The sequence below is a fragment of the Typopeltis vanoorti genome, chromosome 1, assembly GCF_054136105.1.
Source record: "Typopeltis vanoorti isolate ZY-2024b chromosome 1, IOZ_Tvanoo_1.0, whole genome shotgun sequence".
In the NCBI taxonomy this organism is placed as follows: domain Eukaryota; kingdom Metazoa; phylum Arthropoda; class Arachnida; order Uropygi; family Thelyphonidae; genus Typopeltis; species Typopeltis vanoorti.
The window spans coordinates 191,657,556-191,679,217 of record NC_143549.1 but is presented as its reverse complement, the minus strand read 5'-3'; the positions used below and the strand labels follow the sequence as shown (position 1 = coordinate 191,679,217).

General features: G+C 35.0%; 1 protein-coding gene across 2 annotated transcripts in view; it reads right to left on the bottom strand.

Annotated features, from left to right (window-relative positions):
- The window catches only part of LOC150110724 (uncharacterized), a 239,215-nt gene that overhangs the window by 46,424 nt on the left and 171,129 nt on the right, over positions 1-21,662 (bottom strand). The gene's annotated exons all lie outside the window — the stretch shown is intronic.

Below are 21,662 nucleotides of genomic sequence, written 5' to 3'. Positions count from 1 at the left end.
TAAATTGAAAGGTGTGCTTAATATAATATTTTTTAAAAGTAGCAATTATGCCTTGCTTTATGATTATGAGCAGTTATGAATGAATAATGCTGTATTGGGTGAAAAAAACACTAGCTGCACATTTGGATGTTCTAAATGCAGATGACATAGTGCATTGTCAACAATTAATAAAACTAAAATTGAGAGCTACTTGCTTCATATATGTTTCCACTTCTGCTACAAAGCAATTATTGCTTTGTAGCAGAAGTGGAAACATATACTACAAAGCAATTATTGAACCATTCAGTAAATACAGCTATTGTTATCCAATATACTGGCAGCTGTTTTATATCTTTGCCTTTTAGAGCATGTAGTCTTAGAGGTCGATTTACTAGGAGGGGTTTCAACATTCGATCCCCTGATGCATTGCTACAAAGTAACATTATCCGATCTTTGCTTGCTCTAAACCCACTTGCGTTTTTTTTCTCAGACTTTGCGATGTAAGTTCCACTTTCTTCCAAAACAATCCTGTTTCATCAGTTAAACACATGATCGGGACAATATCAACCATCTTGAATAATTTTGACTAACTTCTCTTGAAAATGTTTGGCTGATTCTTCACCTGCTGCTGCGACCTCATCTGTAATCTTCACATTATTAAATGCATTCCTTTTTAAAAACCTGGTTAGCCATCTTTTGCTAGCTAAAAATTCTTTATCAGCATGGCAAGCGGAAATAGATGCTCTAATTGCTTTATCTATTCATAAACCCAAAGAACTTTTTATTTAATTAAATAACTACATATAGGAATTCTTATTTGAGTTAATTCTTCAATCCAAATTATGAGCACTCCTTCCATTTTTTCTAATAAAGCATCTCTTGAGTACGTGATAATCTGGCACTTAGTTTTGTGCCAGAAATGACAGATTTTCTTATTGCAACTTCATTCATTTTAATTGCTCTTATAGTAGATTCGCCTAAATTAAAATGTTTACCAACTGCTGTAGATCCCTCTCCTTTTGCTAAGCGATCTAAACTTGCAATTTTCATTTCAAAAGAAATTGCTTTCCTTTGGTGCTTTCTTTAAAATAAAAATTAGCAAAATTTAGACTTATGATAATGAAAAGACAAAAGACAAACTCACATGCAAAATTAAACTTCACTGACACTCACTGCTCACACATTAATGATGTTATGCCAGAATGTGCTGCAGCACGCTGTTCATTATGAACAATGGTATATAACTTTAAAAGTTATGCACCACATAACTTTAAAACCACATACAAAGATACACATAAAAAGAGACCCAGGTGTATATAATTTATAGTCTAACCAAGTGAAAAAACTTCCAACAAAGACTTAGTTGTTTTCATCAGCAGGAAAGGTCATGCCATCAGTGTTTTGGGATGCTAAAGGCATTTTGTTTGTTATCTTGAAAATGGTAAAACAATAACAGGGGAATATTATTCTGATCTTTTAATCACACTAGACAAAAAAAAATTGTGAGAAAATTTGTTTGCAGAAGAAACAATTCATCTTTCATTAGGACAAGGCACCTGTGGGAAAATTAAGGGATTGCACTATGAATTGTTGGAAGATCCATCCTACTCCCCATTTGCTACCTCTGACTTCTATCTCTTCCCAAAACTAAAACTCTTCCTCGCTGATCAGTATTTTTCTTCGAATCAAGAGGTAATTGTAGTGGTTCTCAGTAAGATCTGTATTTTGCAGATCTTACTGAGAACCACTACAGGGATGGGATAATGGTGCTGGAATAAATGTATTGGTTCTTAAGGGAGATTATGCAGAAAGATAAAAATAATTTTGAAATTATAAATTCGTTTCATCAATGTTAGGCCGAGAACTTTTCAGACCACTCTCCTACAGCAGAGTAACATGGCATTCAGCTCAGACTACTTTGTGCACATAAAAGAAAACTCCTACCAAAAGTGTATAATTTATACTCTCAGTTCTCTACAGGCTATATCCTCTCCTGTGTATAATCCACATAGTGTTTTGTAAGGTGTTCTGACTCTTGTACAAAATGAAGTCCCTTAATTTTGATGCTTGTTTGTGCTAAATTCTCAGCCATATTGGTATTAAGAGAAATGAAACTGCAGATGGCTGTACATCAGCTCATACTTTTTCCATGCACTGTTTGACTGTTCCCTATACAGACTACAGACATTTTATAAAATCTAAGCTAATTACTCAGTGACTGTACTCATGGTGGGAAGCACTGACAAATAAACTGCATGATATTATGCCTGATATTAAACTCTTGCAGTTTAGTAACAGAAGAGGAAATTATTCTTGCTAGGCTCCACACAGAGCATTCATCTCACAAACTCTTATTTACTGATGACATACACCTATCCATGAAAAATGCAACATGCATTTCACCATTTGTCATATTGTGGTGGTGCTGTCATGAGAGAGGAGTAAAATTTTTACTTATCTGACACACATACATGACATGTTATATTCATGCAAATCGCATTGCAAAGAATTTATACAAACTTTGATTATAAATTCCATTTCTATGTAGATACTCTATTCATTGGAGTGTATGGAGAGGTAGCACCTTAGTATTGATGTCAGCTGCTGATCTCAAAGTCAGGATATTGGGCTGTAGTCCTCACATACTCTCAACTCTCACTTATGGCTCCAAGAAGTTAGTAGTGCACACCAGCAGCCACACCCTGGTAAACCGCCTCAGATGGTGGGGTAAACTAACTGACAGTATCAACAACATAGAATGCTGTAAACAGGAAATGTCAACGTTTAGGTACACGAACTCTGGAAAGGCCGAGATGGCAGACGAACCAACATTGATTGATCAATGACATCAAGGGCATGATAGTACGATGTGCAGCACATCAAGGGTACACTCCTGGCATCTAGGAGACTTCTGGCCAGCCATTGCAGAAGAGATTGGAGCATCACCACATATTTATCCATAGTCAACCATGAAACACACCATGTCACAATATGAAATTAGAGATGTGGTTGTGACCCAGCAACCATCAGCTCTTATAGCTACAGGGAAAAAGAACTTGAAACCGAGAATTGTAAGACAAGAGCTACTAAGATAGTGTATGAAGATGAAATCCCAAACCCTCCAGGGAGGATATTCTCAGATGTCCCTTGTCTGAAAATGAGCAATCTCTTGAAAATAGTAACATGCAACGTCGGAACACTCTATGAAGAGGGCAAATTAGACAACTGAATGCAGGAATTAAAAGTAATGAAGGCTGATATTGCAGGTATCAGTGAGGTGGACAGATACAGGCATAATAAAAAGAAAAAATCACACTACAATCTACTCTGGCAGTGACTTACACCTCAATGGAGTGGTGCTTGTTCCTAAGTAATAGAACTGCAAAATCTCTACACATATATTGGCCCATAAATGACAGAAATATAATAGCCAAATGACAATGCCACAACTATTCAACTTGTATATTATCAAAGCACATGCTCCAACCCAAGGCCACCCAGATGAAGAGTTGGAACAATTTTATGAAGACATCCAAACTTCAATCTCTAGTGTTGTCAGATGATATCATCATAATCATTGATGACCTAAAGGCAAAAGTGGGCTCAGAAAAATCTCATTTTGCATGAGAAACCAAGGGCTTGGAATCAGAAATAAAAGACATGAAAGATTAATTGAATCCTGTGAAACCAATGACCTAATAATTGCCAACACATTTAAACATCCTCCCAGAAGACTATATACATGGAAAAGCCCTCGGAACATCAACAGAAACCAAATTGACTAAATAATAATAAGCAAAAGATTCCAAAATGCAGGAACAACAAAAACATATACTGCTGCAAAATAGGATCAGATCACAAACCAGTGATTGCAAAAATCAAAATAAAACTTAAGATACCAGGCCAACCATCCATAAGAGAAACTTATAATTCAGACTCACTTAACAAGCAAGTTAAAGACTGCTTTATAAAATAATTCACAAAATCCCTTAACAAGTCTGATGCCACAACTCACACAGTTGTGAGTTGTGGCAACTTGAACAGGAAAACATTCAAGAATCCCACGATCAAAAACGAAAAGTAGTAAATCTTGGATAAATGAAAAAAAATGTGATGGAACAAAGAAAAAGTTAAAGAACAAACCTGAATATAAAAGCATGAATTGTCATTGCATGTTATGCTTTTTGAGCAGGCCTACACACTTTACCGCATAAGCTTTCGTAACCAATAATCCCAGAGAATAGGTTGGTTGCTTCTTATTCCTGATAGTGTCCCATTTCTGTCAAAGTGTGTGTTCACAGGGCCAGATTGCCTGCTTTGCAGGAAGAAAAACTCTAGGATAAACTGGGGGGAACACCTTGCTGCGCACACCCAAGACAGACGACATGGCTGTGCTGAGGAAGATCATTCAGCTCCTCGTGTCTCTGACAGGAATTGAACCTAGGACGCTCCTCCCCCAGGAATATGGTTGTGAAGTGCACAGCCACTAGGCTAACCATGCAGACAAAAGCATGAATAAAGAAATAAAAAAGGACAGGAAAGCCAAAGAGAAATGGATTAAGAATAAACGTACAGACAGAAAATCTTGATAGAAAACACAGAAGCAGAGAAATGACAAGCAGTACAAGTACAGTAAATCGCTCAAGTGTTATAGAGACTCAAGAGAATATATTCTAATGCATAAAAAAGAAATGGAAAGATAGACTGGATACAAAATGAAATTATACGAGCAACAAAAGAAATAATATTCCCATACAGACTGATTTAGCAGGGCCATACATTTCACAATGTGAAGATGAAAATCCCATCAGAAAACTAAAACCACATAAAGCTGCAGGAATAGATATCTTGGCAGAAGGGTTAATGGCTCTTGATGAAGGAGGACTAAAATTCTTAAAAAATTATGCAATAAGATATATGAGACTGGATTTCTACCCAGTACTATTAATCACTCAATTTTCATTCCAATTCCCAAAAAACAAAAGATACAAGGTGTGAAGAGTTCAGGGCAATTAGTATCATTAGTCAAGTATGTAAAGTCCTCCTATGCATTATTCTTGAAAGAAATAAAAGAAAAATAAATGATACACAAAGTGGCTTCAAGAAGAATGTAGGTACAAGAGAAGGTATTTTCAATGTCAGAACCATCATAGAAAGATATCTAGAAAAACAAAAAGATGTGTACCTGTGCTTCATAATTACAAAAAGGCATTCAACAATGTTCATCATCAGCAATTAATCGAAATCCTTTCAAAAATAGGCATGGACAGAAACGTCATTCAGAGTAACTAATCTTTACTGGGAACATCTGCATCTTTGAGAAAAGAGAGACCTCAGAAGAATTCCCAGTTCTGAAAGGTGTGATACAAAGCTGTCTTGTCTCCAATTCTCTTGAACCTGTACACAGAAGAAATATTTAATAAAATTACTAACATCAAAGGACTATAGGGGGCAGAAATATTAGAAAAATTAATAAGGTATGCAGATGACATGGTTCTTCTGGCTGAAAACAAGTATGACCTCAAGATTCTTAGAGATGAAACCCTCAAGTACAGCAAAGAGTGGCCTCAGTTTCAACTTTAAGAAGAAAAATATCATGATAATTTCAAGAGAAAAATGAAATACCAAATATATGCATCAATATAAAAGGAAATAATTTTGAACAGGTGCAAATACATACCTCACACACTTGATCACAGAGAATGGCAGGACAGAAGATAAAATTAGAAAAAGTATCGAAATTGGAAGGTCAACTTTCAACAATCTGAAAAATCTACTGATATCTAGCGAATTAAATTTGAAAACGAGACTAAGAATCTCCAAATGTTACATATGGTCCACATTATTATACAGAGTAGAGACATCGACACTACAATCTGAGTGTGATAAAACTGGAGGCCTTGGAAATGGGGATGCTGCCAAGAATTATGAGGATATCATGGAAAGACAAAAAGACAAATGAAGAGGTACCAGAGATAGCAGACATAAACAGGAGCCTGATAAAAGAAAGTCAGTTATTTTGGACATATTCAGAGACATCAATGCCTACAAAGGACAAGAAGAAACTGTTGAAGGAAAGAGAAGGAAAGGAAGACAAAGACTGGAGCGGATGAAATATATAGATATATAGAAGCCTGGACTTATCTCTCATATGAGGAATGCAGCAGAGACACAGAATAGGACATGGTGGAGACATATGATAGTCAATCTCCTGGTGGGAGAGACACCTGACAGGACAGGACTGCATTCATTTTTTTCATTAATTTCAAAAAACTTAATTTTTTGTACATACATATTATTTACTAACTTATCCCTTTATGATTATTTATTAATACCTTGTGAACTACTGTAACCTTTGATATGGTGCAGCATGACTTTTGCTACTCCTGCATCAATAAATCTTAAATCAGTTAACTACCAACAGCCTACAGGATAAAAATATGACTAATTTATGCAGTATCAGATGGCAGTTTCTGCAAGTTAATGTAAGTCACTGCCAGTGAGAAGTGGAGATTAATTACCACTATGAAAGTGCTATAATTCATGAATGATTAAGTGAGCAGCTGAAATAATGTTGTTATAGTGATTGACAAGTTGCTTTCTTTATTAAAACACACAGAGAATTTCAAAGGATTGGCTGGTTGGTAGACTGAATTTATTGGTGAAAGACAGCAAAAGTCCTACTATACCAAATCACATGTTAGAATAGTACTTAAGGTAAAAAATAGACAATAATAAAGAGATAAATTAGTAAAACCGATTGAACTGCTGTTCCCTCCCAGAATGCTATGAAGTGTTGAGTTGTTCACAAACACAGGTGGATCATCAGCTCTCAACAAAGAAGAATGTGACTTATGAGGAGCCAAGCAAGAACAGCTTCCTCTATTCTGTTTCTCCAATGACTTGACTAATAATCCTCAATCTCATGTAATGTATTTCTCAGTACTTTTTGCCATGTTGACTGCCAGTGGATTGCTAGCTATAATATTATAAACTGTTATCCTTGATTGATGCATTCAGCTCTGTCAATCACCTATTCAATTATTTATATTGACTATCCAGTTTATTCTGTCTGCTTCTTTTAGTAGAATAAGTCCTTCAAGAACATGCATTGGTAAAACATTCGATCTGCTGATATATGTTATTTTCTTTGAATTTATCTTAGTTGATGTAAGTGGTCCAGGAAGCTTGGAACCTTTGGAAGCCTTGTTTGAGACATTATCTTCATGTTACCTGTGATTCATCTCTGAGACCTCTTTTGTCTGAAACACCAGCAATATACCACTACAGGGTAACACTACAAGCCAGATGAAACAGAACCTACACCCCAGATCTGTGCATAGTCTCTAAAGACCAACCTCTGCCAATAACCAGAACCATCCACAACAGATTCCCTAATAGTCAGATTGTCCTAAACTAATAGAGAAAGGCACATCAATTTCAATCATCAGTGGAACACCAATCTTTAGATGGAACCTATGCAGATCCAACTGGAATGCATATGAAAAACAAATTGGGCAAACCATTAGAGCAATTCCACCAACCACTAATTACTGTCCAAGATTTGTTAAACTAATCAAATCTGCAGCCAAAGCCTCTATTCTTAGAGGCTACAGAAAACAATACATCCCATGCTGCAGTAGAGAAAATGAAGAACTTTTAGCCAAATATGAAGATGGAAGACCAACTGTTGCTAAGGATCTCACAGCAATGGTGGATAAAAACAGAAACGTTTCTATTGTGATCAATGAACTTTTCATGGATTGCAACCGTCCATGAACTCGATTTCACATCTAGCCAGAAAAGCTGGTCACTTCTGAGAAAATTAGGTGGGGCAGAACCAAAAAAACACAAAACAGCACAGATAACTACTGATCAAATGGCTAATCATTAAGTGAATACCTCCAAGATACACCATAGTTCTATCATGAAAATTACTGTGCAACCTTTCATCAGACAAATCCAGAAGACAGGCTCCAAGCTTCCTGAAGTTGTATACCCAGTATCTCAGGAAGAGGGACAGATAGCCTTAACTCACCAAGAATGGCAACGCTGCAGGAGTGGATTGTGGCCTGACTGAGTTTCTAAAACATCTCGGTCAATAAATCCAAACATGGCCGGTTGCCCTTTTCTCTAAAGTTATAATGACTGGAAAACTATCAAATCTGTAGCAGGAAGCCAAAATAATTGCCATGCCCAAACCAGGGAAAGATCCAAACGATGTCAAAAATCTATGACCAATATCCTTGCTTTGCTCCACCTTTAAGCTCTTTGAAAAACTTCTCCTTAAAAGAATATGTGCACTCATTGAAATAGTATTCCCGATTGAGCAAGCTGGCTTCCAGCAGGAAGAAGTTGCTGTGACCAGGTCCTGGCCTGACAACACAGATTGAAGCAGGCTTCCAGAAGAAATTTAAATCTGCAGCCATTTTCATTGACCTAACACAAGCTTATGACACAGTCTGGATCAGCAGCCTCCTCCTAAAACTAGGAAATATTATAAGGTGCAAAAAACTTTCCAGCTTCTTGAATCCATTATCTCCAACACAAAGATCCAGGTCCATATTGGCAGAAAAAAGAGCAGGCCGATTCCTTCACAACAGTCTCCCACAGGCAGTGGTGGAGGAGGCAGCTGCCTCGGGCCCTGCGAGTCTAGGGTCCAACGGCCCACATTATATATATATTTTTTAAGTAAAAATTTGAAAAACCAATGTTCCATTTTGTTTCAAATTTGTCTTAATTCTTGGAACTACTGTCTGTACTGTTGTTTAATTGTAACTATATAATAAAATAAATTCTATTTTCATTTTTGTTTTCCAAATCGACAGCTTCAAATAAAGGGGGCATAAACGGTTAAGGAACCAATGAAATTCTTGTAACCTTCAGTATCCTTTATCCTTTGTTGTGGTTTGGTTGTTGTAATTGTAATTATAAAATAATTGTTTTGAATATATATGCATTTTTAATATTTTAGCCATGAAAAGAACGTACTTGTCTGGGGCAGAAAAAAAACAATGAAAGCAAAAAGAAAAATTATCGCTCTCTCAAATAAAGGTCCTTGGAGGTTTTTTGACTTCATCTTCATCTAAATTTCAGAGCAACGAAGATCGTCAACCAATACGTGATGAACGAGAAAAAAAGATGAAGATAGTCTAAAAAATGATAACATAACAGAAAACGCTGAACGAAATGAAGAAAATTCTCGGAAGGATGAAGGTGCCAAATATGATGAAACACCCAACAATGCTATACTTCAACAAGATGTGCAGGACACAGAAGAAAATGCCGATAATTTTAAGTGATATAATAAAGTGTTGTTATTATATCGCTTTGTCAGTGCAAAATATCGGAGAAAATAGTAAATTACTTTATAAATAACAAACCGTTATTAAAAACAAGTAAGTCCACAGCAATAACTTTAATTAATAAATAAGGTAGATATTTTGTACTAAAAATAATAGTACATCTTCAGTGTTACAAACAGATAGGAATAGAATACAAGTAACGAATATTCAGTGGATCACCTATTAAACTACAATGTTATCGCGAGCTAGGAAATGAAAGAAATTAATAAATAATTAATATTTAAGATTAGTTTTTTAATAATTACATAAAATAAAAGTCTCCCAGATCTTCGAGAGAGAGGCAATCATTTCGATTTAAATTCGGTCAGTGTAAAAAAGCTTCACAACTTTCTTTAAAGAAGCGTTTGTAATTGAACCTGCATCTTTGAAGTAGAAAAGCTTTATCCCACTGGATATTATAGGTAGTGGTAATACTGTGTTGTGCTAGACCAGACATCTGAGGTTTCTTGTAATCAATATAATAAGGCCGATAAAGGAAAAGCTATTGTAATAATGAATGAGGCTGACTATGAGACCAAAGTATCCAGTCTTTTAGAAGACACATCTACCTACAAAGAGATAGCGCATAATCCTAAAAATGCACAGATTAAATAATTAAATAAATTACTTGAAGAGGTCATTAGTTGGGACCCAAATTATGTGGATAAATTATGCACCTACTTTGGAAGATCTCGTCTATATGGTCTCCCGAAAATCCATAAAGAAGGCTATCCAGTATGACCAATCGTGAATTGCATTGATTCCCCTACTTACCGAATTATTCCCTAATGGCTTATTTTTTCAGAAAGCAAAATGATTCACTGCTATTTTTGCAAACATAGCAGTAAATAATATCAAATGGTGGAATAGACATATGCATTTCAGATAATTTTTGATGCTTTCTTAACTGCCATCTTCACAGCACAAGAGAATTGAGAGGTGTGTGGTGGTGATAGTGTAATTTACTTTTTGCATCCTAATATATTTTACTGTTTTTAACTCTTCATATTTCATTGACACCTCTTCACCACTGACAACCTCAGAAATAGGCTGGTTGATCTTCCTGATAGTTGACATTTCCCTTTCTTGCAGGAGCATCATCTTTTATCATATTTTTACAAGCACACTGGGGTAGTAGAGCCACAACAGGCAGTCTGGGCATGTGCAGATTTCTCACAGTTAAAGAATCTCAGGGGATTAAGAATGCACAACTCACATGTCAGCTGAGATAACCTACTTCTATATCACTAGAGGTATGGGTATATTGACAGTAAGTTCCTGATGGAAACAAGTGACCATCTGTGTCCCAAAATGTACCTCATACCTGTCACTCCTTTATCTTGCATATATGTCCTCATTTGGAAAGTCAAGATCTCATTTTGATATACCTCCTTTAGAAAAGTGTTATATGAAGTGTTACTGTAATTGATATTCCACTCATTGATTTTCCTCTAAGTAGTGCTGATGATGCATCCAGAAGAATATTACCAGATCATAATTTATATTTTGTAACTATTTTTGGAGTTCTTGCTGATCCTTCCAAGCCCTTATGAATATAGAAGTTGATATTTTTCTAGATGGTTTTTACCTGTTACATTGATGATGAGAAACACAGGTAACATTTATACTAGTGTCATATTTTCTGTTTCTTACAACTGTTATCAAATGATGTATATACAGTATATTGTACTCGATCGGGACATTGTGAGGGGCCCTGAGAAATATTAGAATGAAGAATTCATGATTAACAGATTTTTTGTTGGCATCAGAGCTCTCTACTGACTACAAAGCCATATATGCGCACCCATTAGCTTGCAGGCAATAAATATGTTCTGATGTGGCATGCAATGATTTAACCACATGCTAAACCAGTACTACAGCAAGTCTTTGACAGCACTCCAGACCATCGGGGATAAGAAATGATTGAACACCATTGAACAGCACAAGCAAGCTCACTACACAATTGATCCCAACCGCACTATCCAGCATGCCCATTTTGCTGAAGCACAAGTCAAAGAAGTGCATGGTATGAAATAAAGATTCTAGGAAATTAAATTCCTGCTTTAATCCTTTATCCAAGTGTAAGCAAACAAAGTTTGCACATGAAGTATTTTCATGACTGGGCTTGTTTTACATAGAAGCAGACGTGATGTCAATTGCCTTAGTATCCAATAATGCAAAGCACTACTACCTTTTGGACATATAAAAAGCTATGCATTATGGGAAGGGTTTCAACGTTGAAACCCAGACTAGTTTCAACATTCACTGACATATGTTAAAGCACATGGATGACTCTCCAAAAACTCTGACCAACCAACAAGATCAATCTAAACCTCGGTGAATCACTCTAAATGATCACTATTAAACTAATTACTCCTGAACTGAATCACTCTGATATAAGAAACTCAGCAGAGGTTCTACCCACTGAGAGGCCAAATCTGCCAAGTAGAACCTCTCTACTCTCCAATTGAGCAAACCCAATGATGAACATTAATAAATGTCATTGGTGGAAACCAGACCCAAAAGATCTACCTAAGTAGAAGTAATGCGGAAGTCATAATTTCTCACACAAGTAGTAAAATGGTGAATCACCTTAGTTTTAAATTACTCTGGATCAGAGATGCAAAGAAATTATATTCTTGATTTAATCCATTTTTCCAAGCATAAGCAAACAAAGTTTGAAAATAAAGTATCTTCACTACTTGGCTCCTTGTATATAGAAGCAAATGACCACATCAATTGCACCATCATCCCATAATACAAAGCACACCCCCCCCCTTCTGTACGTGTATAAAATGGCATATAATGTTAGGCACTATGGCATCTATATACATTTTTTGCTTCTTTTTAATGTTATGCCCATAGACAAGAGGTTGGCTGATCAACCTATAGAACATTAGTACCATGTACTAATGTACATTAATGTACATAACTAATGTACATTAATGTACATTAGTTAGTACAACTAATGGTTGTACTAACTAGCCCAGTCGTAAAGATACATTCAAACAGTGATGCACCTTTTTGCTAATATATTGGAAATATTTGACTCCATCATTCATTGAACCTTAGCATCTCTTCTGGGTCTGGCTGCCACTGACAAGATTTCAATAAACGTGAAAACAGTCTGGGAAGTGGTCCTTATCATAATGCTATGCATTATGAGAGCCACTACCCACTATACACACATCCAAAAGGGGGTACAGAGGCTAATGTGAATTCATTAGTCTCTATATACAAGTAGCCCAGTCTTGATGATACGTCACATGCAAAGTGTGTTTGCTTATAGCTGGATTAAATATTCAACCAAGAATATGATTACTTGGCATCATTAATTCATATTTTATCATCATCAAATTCCTGCCATGTACATTCAAGGGGTGTACAGGATATGATAGTAATACATAAAAGAATTACATCATTACTATGATGTAAATTTTTCATGTAGTTTCATACTAATGTATGTAATTCTTAATCAGTTTTATTTAGAAAACTCATTGTGAGAGGAGTTTTTCTAAATAAAATGGATGTAAGCAGCAATTGTGAGGAAAATTCGCAGTAATATCAGAGTATTTGGAAATGAGTTTGAGTCTATTTTAGAATTAACTGCAAAAGTTCAAAATGTTCAAAGTGCCGCCCAGGGCACTTTGAACCTTTGCAGATCGTCTTACTTCATCTTCATCAAAATTTCAGAGCAACGAAGATTGTCAACCAACATGTGAACGAGACAAAAAAGAAGATAGTCTAAAAATGATAATATAAGAGAAAACGCTGAATGAAATGAAGAATATTCTGTGAAGGATGATGGTGCTAAATATGACGAAACAACCGACAATGCTAGACTTCAACGAAATGTGCAACACAGAGGAAAATACCGAAGAAAATGAATGAGGTGCTGATGCAGATCAACATAAACAACCAGACTCCTATAATTTTCCAAAAGATATCACTTTATGGCAGTGCAAAATATCGGAGAAAATGGTAAATTACTTTATATATAATAAACCATGCAATATCGGAGACAACATCTTTAAAAGTTGAATATAATGACAGAAATCAGACGTACTACAGAAATATTTCAAGTGTTCATTTTTACTGTGAGAAATCAAATGGCACAAAAGAATATCAAGAATGGCTTATTTTTTCAGAAAATAGCAAAATGATTTACTGCTATGTTTGCAAACTTTTACACGTTCTATTACTAAATTTAGTACTGGATACAATGATTGGAAAAATCTTAAACTTAAAGAACATATTTCCTCAATGTCGATTTTAAAAAAAAAGACTGTCGATAACTGGACATATAGAACCTCATTTGATTAATCAGATTAATATTGAACAAAAATAATGGCAAGATGTTTTAATAAATAATAAATTTATTAAAAAAGAATTGTAGCCACAATAAAGTTGTTAGCAATTTTGGGTTTAGGAATTCGGGGGCACAGAGAAGATAAAAGTGTTGGTGGTATTAACAAAAGAGGAAATTTTATAACTTGTATAGAATATTTATCAGTTTGATGAGTTTATTAAAAATCATTTAACAAGATATGATAATATCGGAAGCAGGAATTAATTATGGAAGTTAGAGAAGCTCTGTATTATTCATTGATCGTCGATTCCACACCCGATGTGATGTGAGCCTATGTAGCCTATATACTCACGATGTGAGCCTATATAGACAAGTTAACTTTTATACTGAGATATGTAAATAGTAAAGGAGATGTACTGGAACTGATTTTTGGTTTTCTGCAATTAAATAACCATTACACAAAAAATTCAGAGGAACTAGTTTTTACCAATTTAAATGCACTATCTTTAGATATAAAAAATTGTGGCCAAACATACGACAATGTGGCAAATATGGCTGGCAAATATAATGGTCTACAAGCAAGATGTTGAATGAATCAGCCATTTTCATTCCATGTTCTACTCACACACTTAACATTATTGGAAACTGCTGCAGAAGCTTGTTCAAAGGCCGTTGATTATTTTGATTTCGTACAGAACGTATATAATTTTTTTTCTAAATCTACACAACAATGGAATTTACTTACAGGCAGTTCTGCTGATACAAATTCCAAATTTAATAAAAGAATCAGCAGCACAAGAGATCGTCATCAAGAGCTGATGCCATATCTGCTTTGTGATTAAATTATAAACATATTAAAACTATTCTTATTAAAATAGGCGAAAACGAACTTGAAAAACCAGATAATAGATTGCGAGCCAAAAAACATTGTCAAAATATTTCGATAAATACGAAATTGCAGTGTTAATATTATGGGATAGATTATTGCAAAGAATAAATAACACAGGTCTTTCGCTTCAAAAAGTTCACACACATTTGTTCCAACATGTAAAACTTTTAACATCTTTGCATAATTTTATAATGGATGTACGAAATAATTTTGAAACCACAGAACATCAAGCAAATCTATTAACTGATGAAACAAATTATGAAATAAACTGGATAAAGAAACAAAAAATGCATTTTGATGAATTAAATACAGCATCAAATAACGAACTAGACAATTCTAACAGGTCGCAAATTGTTCATCGTAGAAACTCATATGATTTGTGATAGATTGAGTACTGAAATTTCCACCAAAATTAATATGTATTCTAATGTGTTAAGTCATTTTCAATTATTTTTTGATCACGATATGAGTAAAGACGACATAAACGATTACATTTCTAAATTGGGAAATATATATATAAGAATGACATTGAAATTATCTATTTCAATGTCATTCTTATGAAGTACATCATTTTTTAAAATACATAAAAGAAGAAAAAATCACATCCATTTCAAATGTACAAAACAATGTTTAATGGATTGCAATCAACTTTTTCAAATGTTGAAACAATACTAAAATTTTTTTAAACAATGCCTATATGTAATGCTTCTACAGAAAGATCTTCAGTCCTTAAGTGTGTCAAGAATTATTTAAGAAATTCATTGCGGCAAGATCGACTAACAAATTTGTCACTGACGTTTATTGAAAATTCTGTATTACAAGAATCAGAATTTGATTTATTAATTCACAGATTTGCTGCTGCAAAAAGTAGAAAAGTGCAAGTATAATTTCATAAAGTACTTATGTACAAAATACAGACTGTACCTGAATGTGATTATAATATTATCGAATTGTTGCTATAATATGTAATATACAATTAAAGTTAACCTATTTTCATATTTATATGTATACAAAATATTTTATAATTTTTGTTCTGAAGTAATTATTGTTATGTATGTGTATGCATTGTGCAGTTATACATAAAATATGTTTAAAAAAATTAAAATGAATTGTTTGTAACTTAATAATTTAAAGGGCCCAGAAAATCGCAAACGCCTCAGGCCCCTTAATGCCTAAATCTATACTGCCCACGGGCTCTGTGTTATCTCCTTCACTCTTTAACATCTACATGCATGACTTACCACATATTTTATGCCCACAGATCATAGAACCTGGGCTGGCAGATTACCAACAATAGTCAATCCATGCTGAAGGGGAGAAAGAAATAAACGATATATGAACTGGTCACCAACATGCGAAATCCTGTGCTTTATATGTAAAATTTTCCAACAAAATTTTATACAAGCAAAAGAGTTACTACTTAAGAAAACTAAAATGTTCATAAAAGAAAAGTTAAATTTCTGGCGTGTAATAATAAACAACTCATCCAACAAGATGGATTGATTACCCTATTATTCAAATGGATTCTCCTTCTGAAAGTGCAGAAGTGTTGAACGGCCTTACATCTGTGGGCGTACAGTACCAGCTCAAGCAAGTATTTGTATGCTGATGACCTAGCAATCCTACAGCAATCTACCTCCTTTGCCAACCTGGAATCAACCTTGAACACAGACCTAAACATCCTAGAAGAGTACTTCAAGCAGTGGTACTTGAAGCCAAATCCAACAAAAACTGTGTCCACAGTATTTCACCTGAACAATGTAGAGGCGAATCGACACCTCAACCTTTCTTCCTGTGGAAAAATGGTAGAACACAAGCCTCACCCAACTTGGAGTGAGCCTGGACAGAAGCCTAACCTATAAAAGGCATATCACCAACCTGTCCAACAAAATTAAAACAAGAAACAATATCATCTCAAGGCTTGCTGGAACCTGGGGTTGTGGTGCAGAAGTCCTATGGTCATCTGAACTATTCTCACATTCTCGGCAATAGAATATTGTGCCTCAGTCTGGGAAAGAAGCGCACCTACTAACATTATAGACACCCAGCTAAAAATCTACCATGAGCACAGTTAGTGGGACAGTGAGAAGCAATCCCTCTCTCTCAGCTGCCTGTCCTATCAAACACTGCTCCACCAAACATAAGGAGAAGACAAACCTCTATTAATGAATTTAATAAAGAAACCCAGTCCTGTCCTGCCCTGCACCAGATTCTCATAAATCCACCTAGTCTTTGCCTAAAATCTAGAAAGAATTTCTGGTCCATGGACGAACTCTCTTCAGCTGCCCTGCCATCAACACCTCACATGTGGAGAGAATACTCATTTTTGATATTACGGATTCTAGAACTGTGTTAGAATAACTCTTTTTATTATCCCGATATTTCAATTTTCATATCAAGATCATCTGGAGCATACATAAATATACAAGACAAGCTGCATTACATTTCAAACCATATGCTAGAGAAACAATGATTTGATCACATGCTACTCACTGGCATGACCTCAAGTGAAAAAAAAAATCACATCAAGCTAATTTAATTTTTGATTACGTGAATAAATATTCTTGCTTACAGATGGTTTTCCTACCAGTAACAGTTATGTCCTATTTCCATTACAATTATTTTTGATTTAAAAAATTAAAAATAAATTACTTAATTAAAAAAAATTATTTATAAATTACAAAATGAAGAAACTTTCTTATAGATTTTTTTTCTCCTTAACAGTGATGTCCTATTTTTCAGTATTCAAGTTGTTATTGTGGATTTAGGATCCTGGATTTTCTAGAGTCCTGTTTATAGTTCTCTGAGAGGGAGGATTTGTGGGACGAATATATGCCTTCCATATACATGGGATTTTTAGACCATCATTATTGTTTAGATTGGGGCTGGTTGATAATGATCTCACAAGCTTCCTTAAATTTGCGTTCATACCATGTTTTGGTCTGTTTTGTAGTCTACATCACACGAAAACATGGTATGAACACAAATTTAGGGAAGCTTGTGAGATCATTATCAACCACCCCAAACTAAACAATAATGATGGTCTAAAAATCCCATACATATGGAAGGCATATATTCGTCCCACAAATCCTTCCTCTAAGAACCACTATAAACAGGACTCTAGAAAATACAGGATCCTAAATCCATAATAACAACCTTCATACTGAAAAATAGGACATCACTGTTAAAAAAAACTATAAGAAAGTTTATTCATGTAATTTATAAATAATTTTTTTTTTAATTTATTCATTTTTTATTTATTTTTAATCAAAAATAATAATTAATAATGGAAATAGGACATCACTGTTACTTGATGGAAAATCACCTGCAAGCAAGATTATTTATTCATGTAATCAAAAATGAAATTAGCTTGATGTAATTTTTTTCTTCACTAGAGGTCATGACAGTGAGTAGCATATGATCAAATCATTCATTCTCTATCTTACAGTTTGAAATGTAAGATAGAGAATGAATGATTTGATCTTGAACATTTATGTATGCTCCAGATGATATTGATATGAAGATCGAAACGTCAGGATAATAAAGAATTATTCTAACACGGTTGTAGAATCCATAATTTCAAAAATGAATGCTGATGACCATGTAACACTAAAAGAAAGGATGTAGAGAATACTGGTCCAACAATCTTCCAACAATCGGGTTCCTGGTAGAAATTCCTGTGCTCTGCAGCCTGGTTTTGCTCTTCCTAGGAAGATTGGGTCATTATCAAAAAGGATCAGAACTAGCCAGGGCAAATGTTGCTACCTACTACATAAATGGAGACTCTTGGACTACCCTTATTGTGATTGTTGTCCCGTGGTTCAGACGATTACTCATATTGTGAACGACTGGCCAAGGCGCCAATTTCACGGTGGTGGCCTACAGGACATCCATAAGGTAACGGATGAGGCCTTGGATTGGCTTTCCAGACTGGATATCGACCTGTAGCTGTTCTGTATTCCTTTTGCCATAAGAATAAATAAATAAAAATAAATTTTCTTTGAATCTCAGTTATGATGTTATCCCTTGGACCAGCAAGAGAGTTCATTCTTTGTCTGACTTCTAACAAATTTCTGATGTGATCAGTATGACATCTCTAACAATCAGCTATAGCACGTTTCAAATGCAAGGTATCTCTTTTAGGAGGGTGAAAGTTTCACTTCTCTAGTACTCAATTAACTATTAATATTGAATATCAAAATTAAGGACATTTAATCTGTATAGAAGTTGAAGAACCTCACAAAGCACTTGATGTGGATTGTATGCAGGAGAGATCTCAGAACTTAAATCATTAATATTGATGGAAAGGTAATCAAGAATGTTTTGTGCTTTGTGTGCATTAAATAATGGCATGCATGTACATAGATGGGGGGGATGAAACTTCCTTAGATAGTAGCAAAAGTTGTTGCATGACAGAGTGCAAACCTGATATGGAGTAATGATGTTATGTTCAGTGCAGGTAATGTTGTTAACATTCATACCAATAGCTTTTGCATAATCTATTTAGCATACATTCTCAAGGGACATACAGCAGTTTGATATGTGTGATACAGCTTCCCAAAGCAGTGAAAAGATCAGCCCATGTAGGATGCCCTGGAAGGGACTCATTGTTTCTGTCAGACAGCAGGTTCGTTCTCCTTAACATAAAAACTTTGAATGGGAGATGTGCAAAATACACCAGTAACTATCAGCATTCCCTTAAGATAAATAGGATCCAACCCCAGCATGCTACACTGCTTGCTACACTGAAAAACTGTATGCTCGAGACCAAAAGCGCTGTTTTGAATGTATGAATGCATGATAAAAATGAAACAATGAAGATTAATCTATACTCTGTAGAGGATTGAGTGCAGAGGAGATTGAATTAACTCTTTCACTTTACCCTAAGTTGAGAAATGTGTGCAAGGAATTTGGATTTTTGTCAAAGATGATTCCTAAGAACTTGGCTTCTGTTACTACTGGAATAATACTTTTTGTCCAATTCCTAACTCAGGATCTGGATGATTAGTGTGATTTCAGCAAAAGTGTGCACAAACATTTTTCTGCTGAAAATCTGAGCCCATGAAGAGAAACAAGATCAACTGATGACTGAAGTAACCTTTCAATTACCCTATTACAAGAGAAAGAGTAATTTGTGAAGTCATCAACATACAGAGTATTGCCTGTAGCAGTAGGAAGCTATTTGGTGATTGAATTAGCTTTGAGAGCAAGCAATATTACACTCAAGACATCCTTGGGGAACACTGTCTTCTTGATGTGCCCAAGATAATGTGCTTCCTATTTGGACTTGGCAAACTAAGCAAGACAGAAACTAGAAGAATATACTGTCTAAAACCTAGGATACAGAGGTCTTCTAATACCATATATATCCAGGATGTGTTGAATGATTTTACCATGTCAAAGAATAATGTAACCAAATATTCTTATTTCAGGAATGAGTCTCTAACACATTTTCTAAACAGACCAAATGGTCAATATGATGTTATTTTCAGCCCACATTCTGGGCTGAAGATAACATCATTGCTTTCTAAATACCAGAGGGGTCCAGTATTAACCAATTAGTCAAATATCTCACAAAGAAAGCAAGTCAGAGTGATAAATTGATAATTATTTGTTTGCATTGGATATTTCATGGTTTTGAGGTGACAATGAAAATTAACTTATCCTAAAAAAGCAGAAAGCTCTTCTTCTAAGTATTCCATTGTACAGTAATAGAAGATTCATAGAACATGACGAAAATGTTTTATCATCTCGTAAAGGATGTCATCAGGACCTACACTAGTGGGATGACAGCAAGAGCTTTTTAGTTGCTCTTTAAAAAGTGAATGACAGAACAACTCTAACTCATTGATGGAAGTTTAGCCACTGTTTTTATTGTTGCTTTTTTATATTAAAATTTAAGAGGATATAATGCTGTTTCTAACTAGCAATGTCTTACAAAGCTGCAATAGTTTTGGAATCAGCAAGACTACAAAAATCATGTTCCAAGGTAGACAAAAGTCCATTTTATATCTAACTTTCTTTATCCAGATTTGATCTTTCCTTGGCTGCTCAACACTCTGGGCTCCACAAAGACTCTGGATAATAGCGTGTAAATGGAAATAATGTTTTTGGAGTGGTGGCTATTGTTGCCGGGACACCACAATCTGCTTATATATCACTGCTTCATTGAAAAGTGTCTGACTACTTCTGCATTAAGTATTGCAAGATGAGAAAACGTACTCCAGTCAGTCTTGTCCATTTCCCAAATGGGCATCCCTGTAGGAGAATATATACCATGAGAAGACAGTGCAAATAACAGGAAAAGTATGCTTCCACAGATGTTCACTTCAATGTTCTACATGAGTAATTGAAAAAATAGTAAGCTAACACACTGTATAATCTATTGTAGAATGCAGGCAAGCAGCAATTGGAAGAATGTATCCAGTATCATCAAGAGGGAGGTCGTGATCAAGCATTCACTCAATGATATGAACTTGTCTATTCATGTTGGCACTATCCCAGCATGTTGTGTTCATTAAAGTTATTCACAAGTGTGGCATGAGGTAGCTGCAATATAATATTAACAAGTTTAATCTCATTTAGTTCACAACTCAGTGGTAAATATACTATAATCAGAAATACCACAGATAACAAATTTGTACTGTTTTCAGAATAGTGTGAATATGGGCATGTTGGAAAGGAGTACGAGTACCAAAAGGATAACTACTCCTTTTGGTACTCATGCTACACTGCCTGCTACACTGAAAACTACAAAAGGATGAGCAAGAACATCTACGGATATGTCCTTACAACTAACAAATGAAATTCTTTATAGTCCTCAGGGGTTTAAATATGTTTCTTACAGAAAATAGAATTGGCTTGTGTTTCTGCAACAGAACTTAAATATCATTGATATTTTGGAGACATCCAAGACAGTTCAACTGTAAAAATTTTCAACTTGGTTTGGCTACATATATTTGTCAATTCCAGTTTCCATGAAGTTAGGGAGCTTAAGCAACCAATTTTGGGAAGCATGTATAGTCATTGTCTTACACTAGAAAAAATTTCAATACATTATCTGATATGTTAAGAACATTTGTTGAATTTAGTTCATTTTATGTGGATAGAGAAGTATCCATTCTTTCATGTTTTTGTCTGG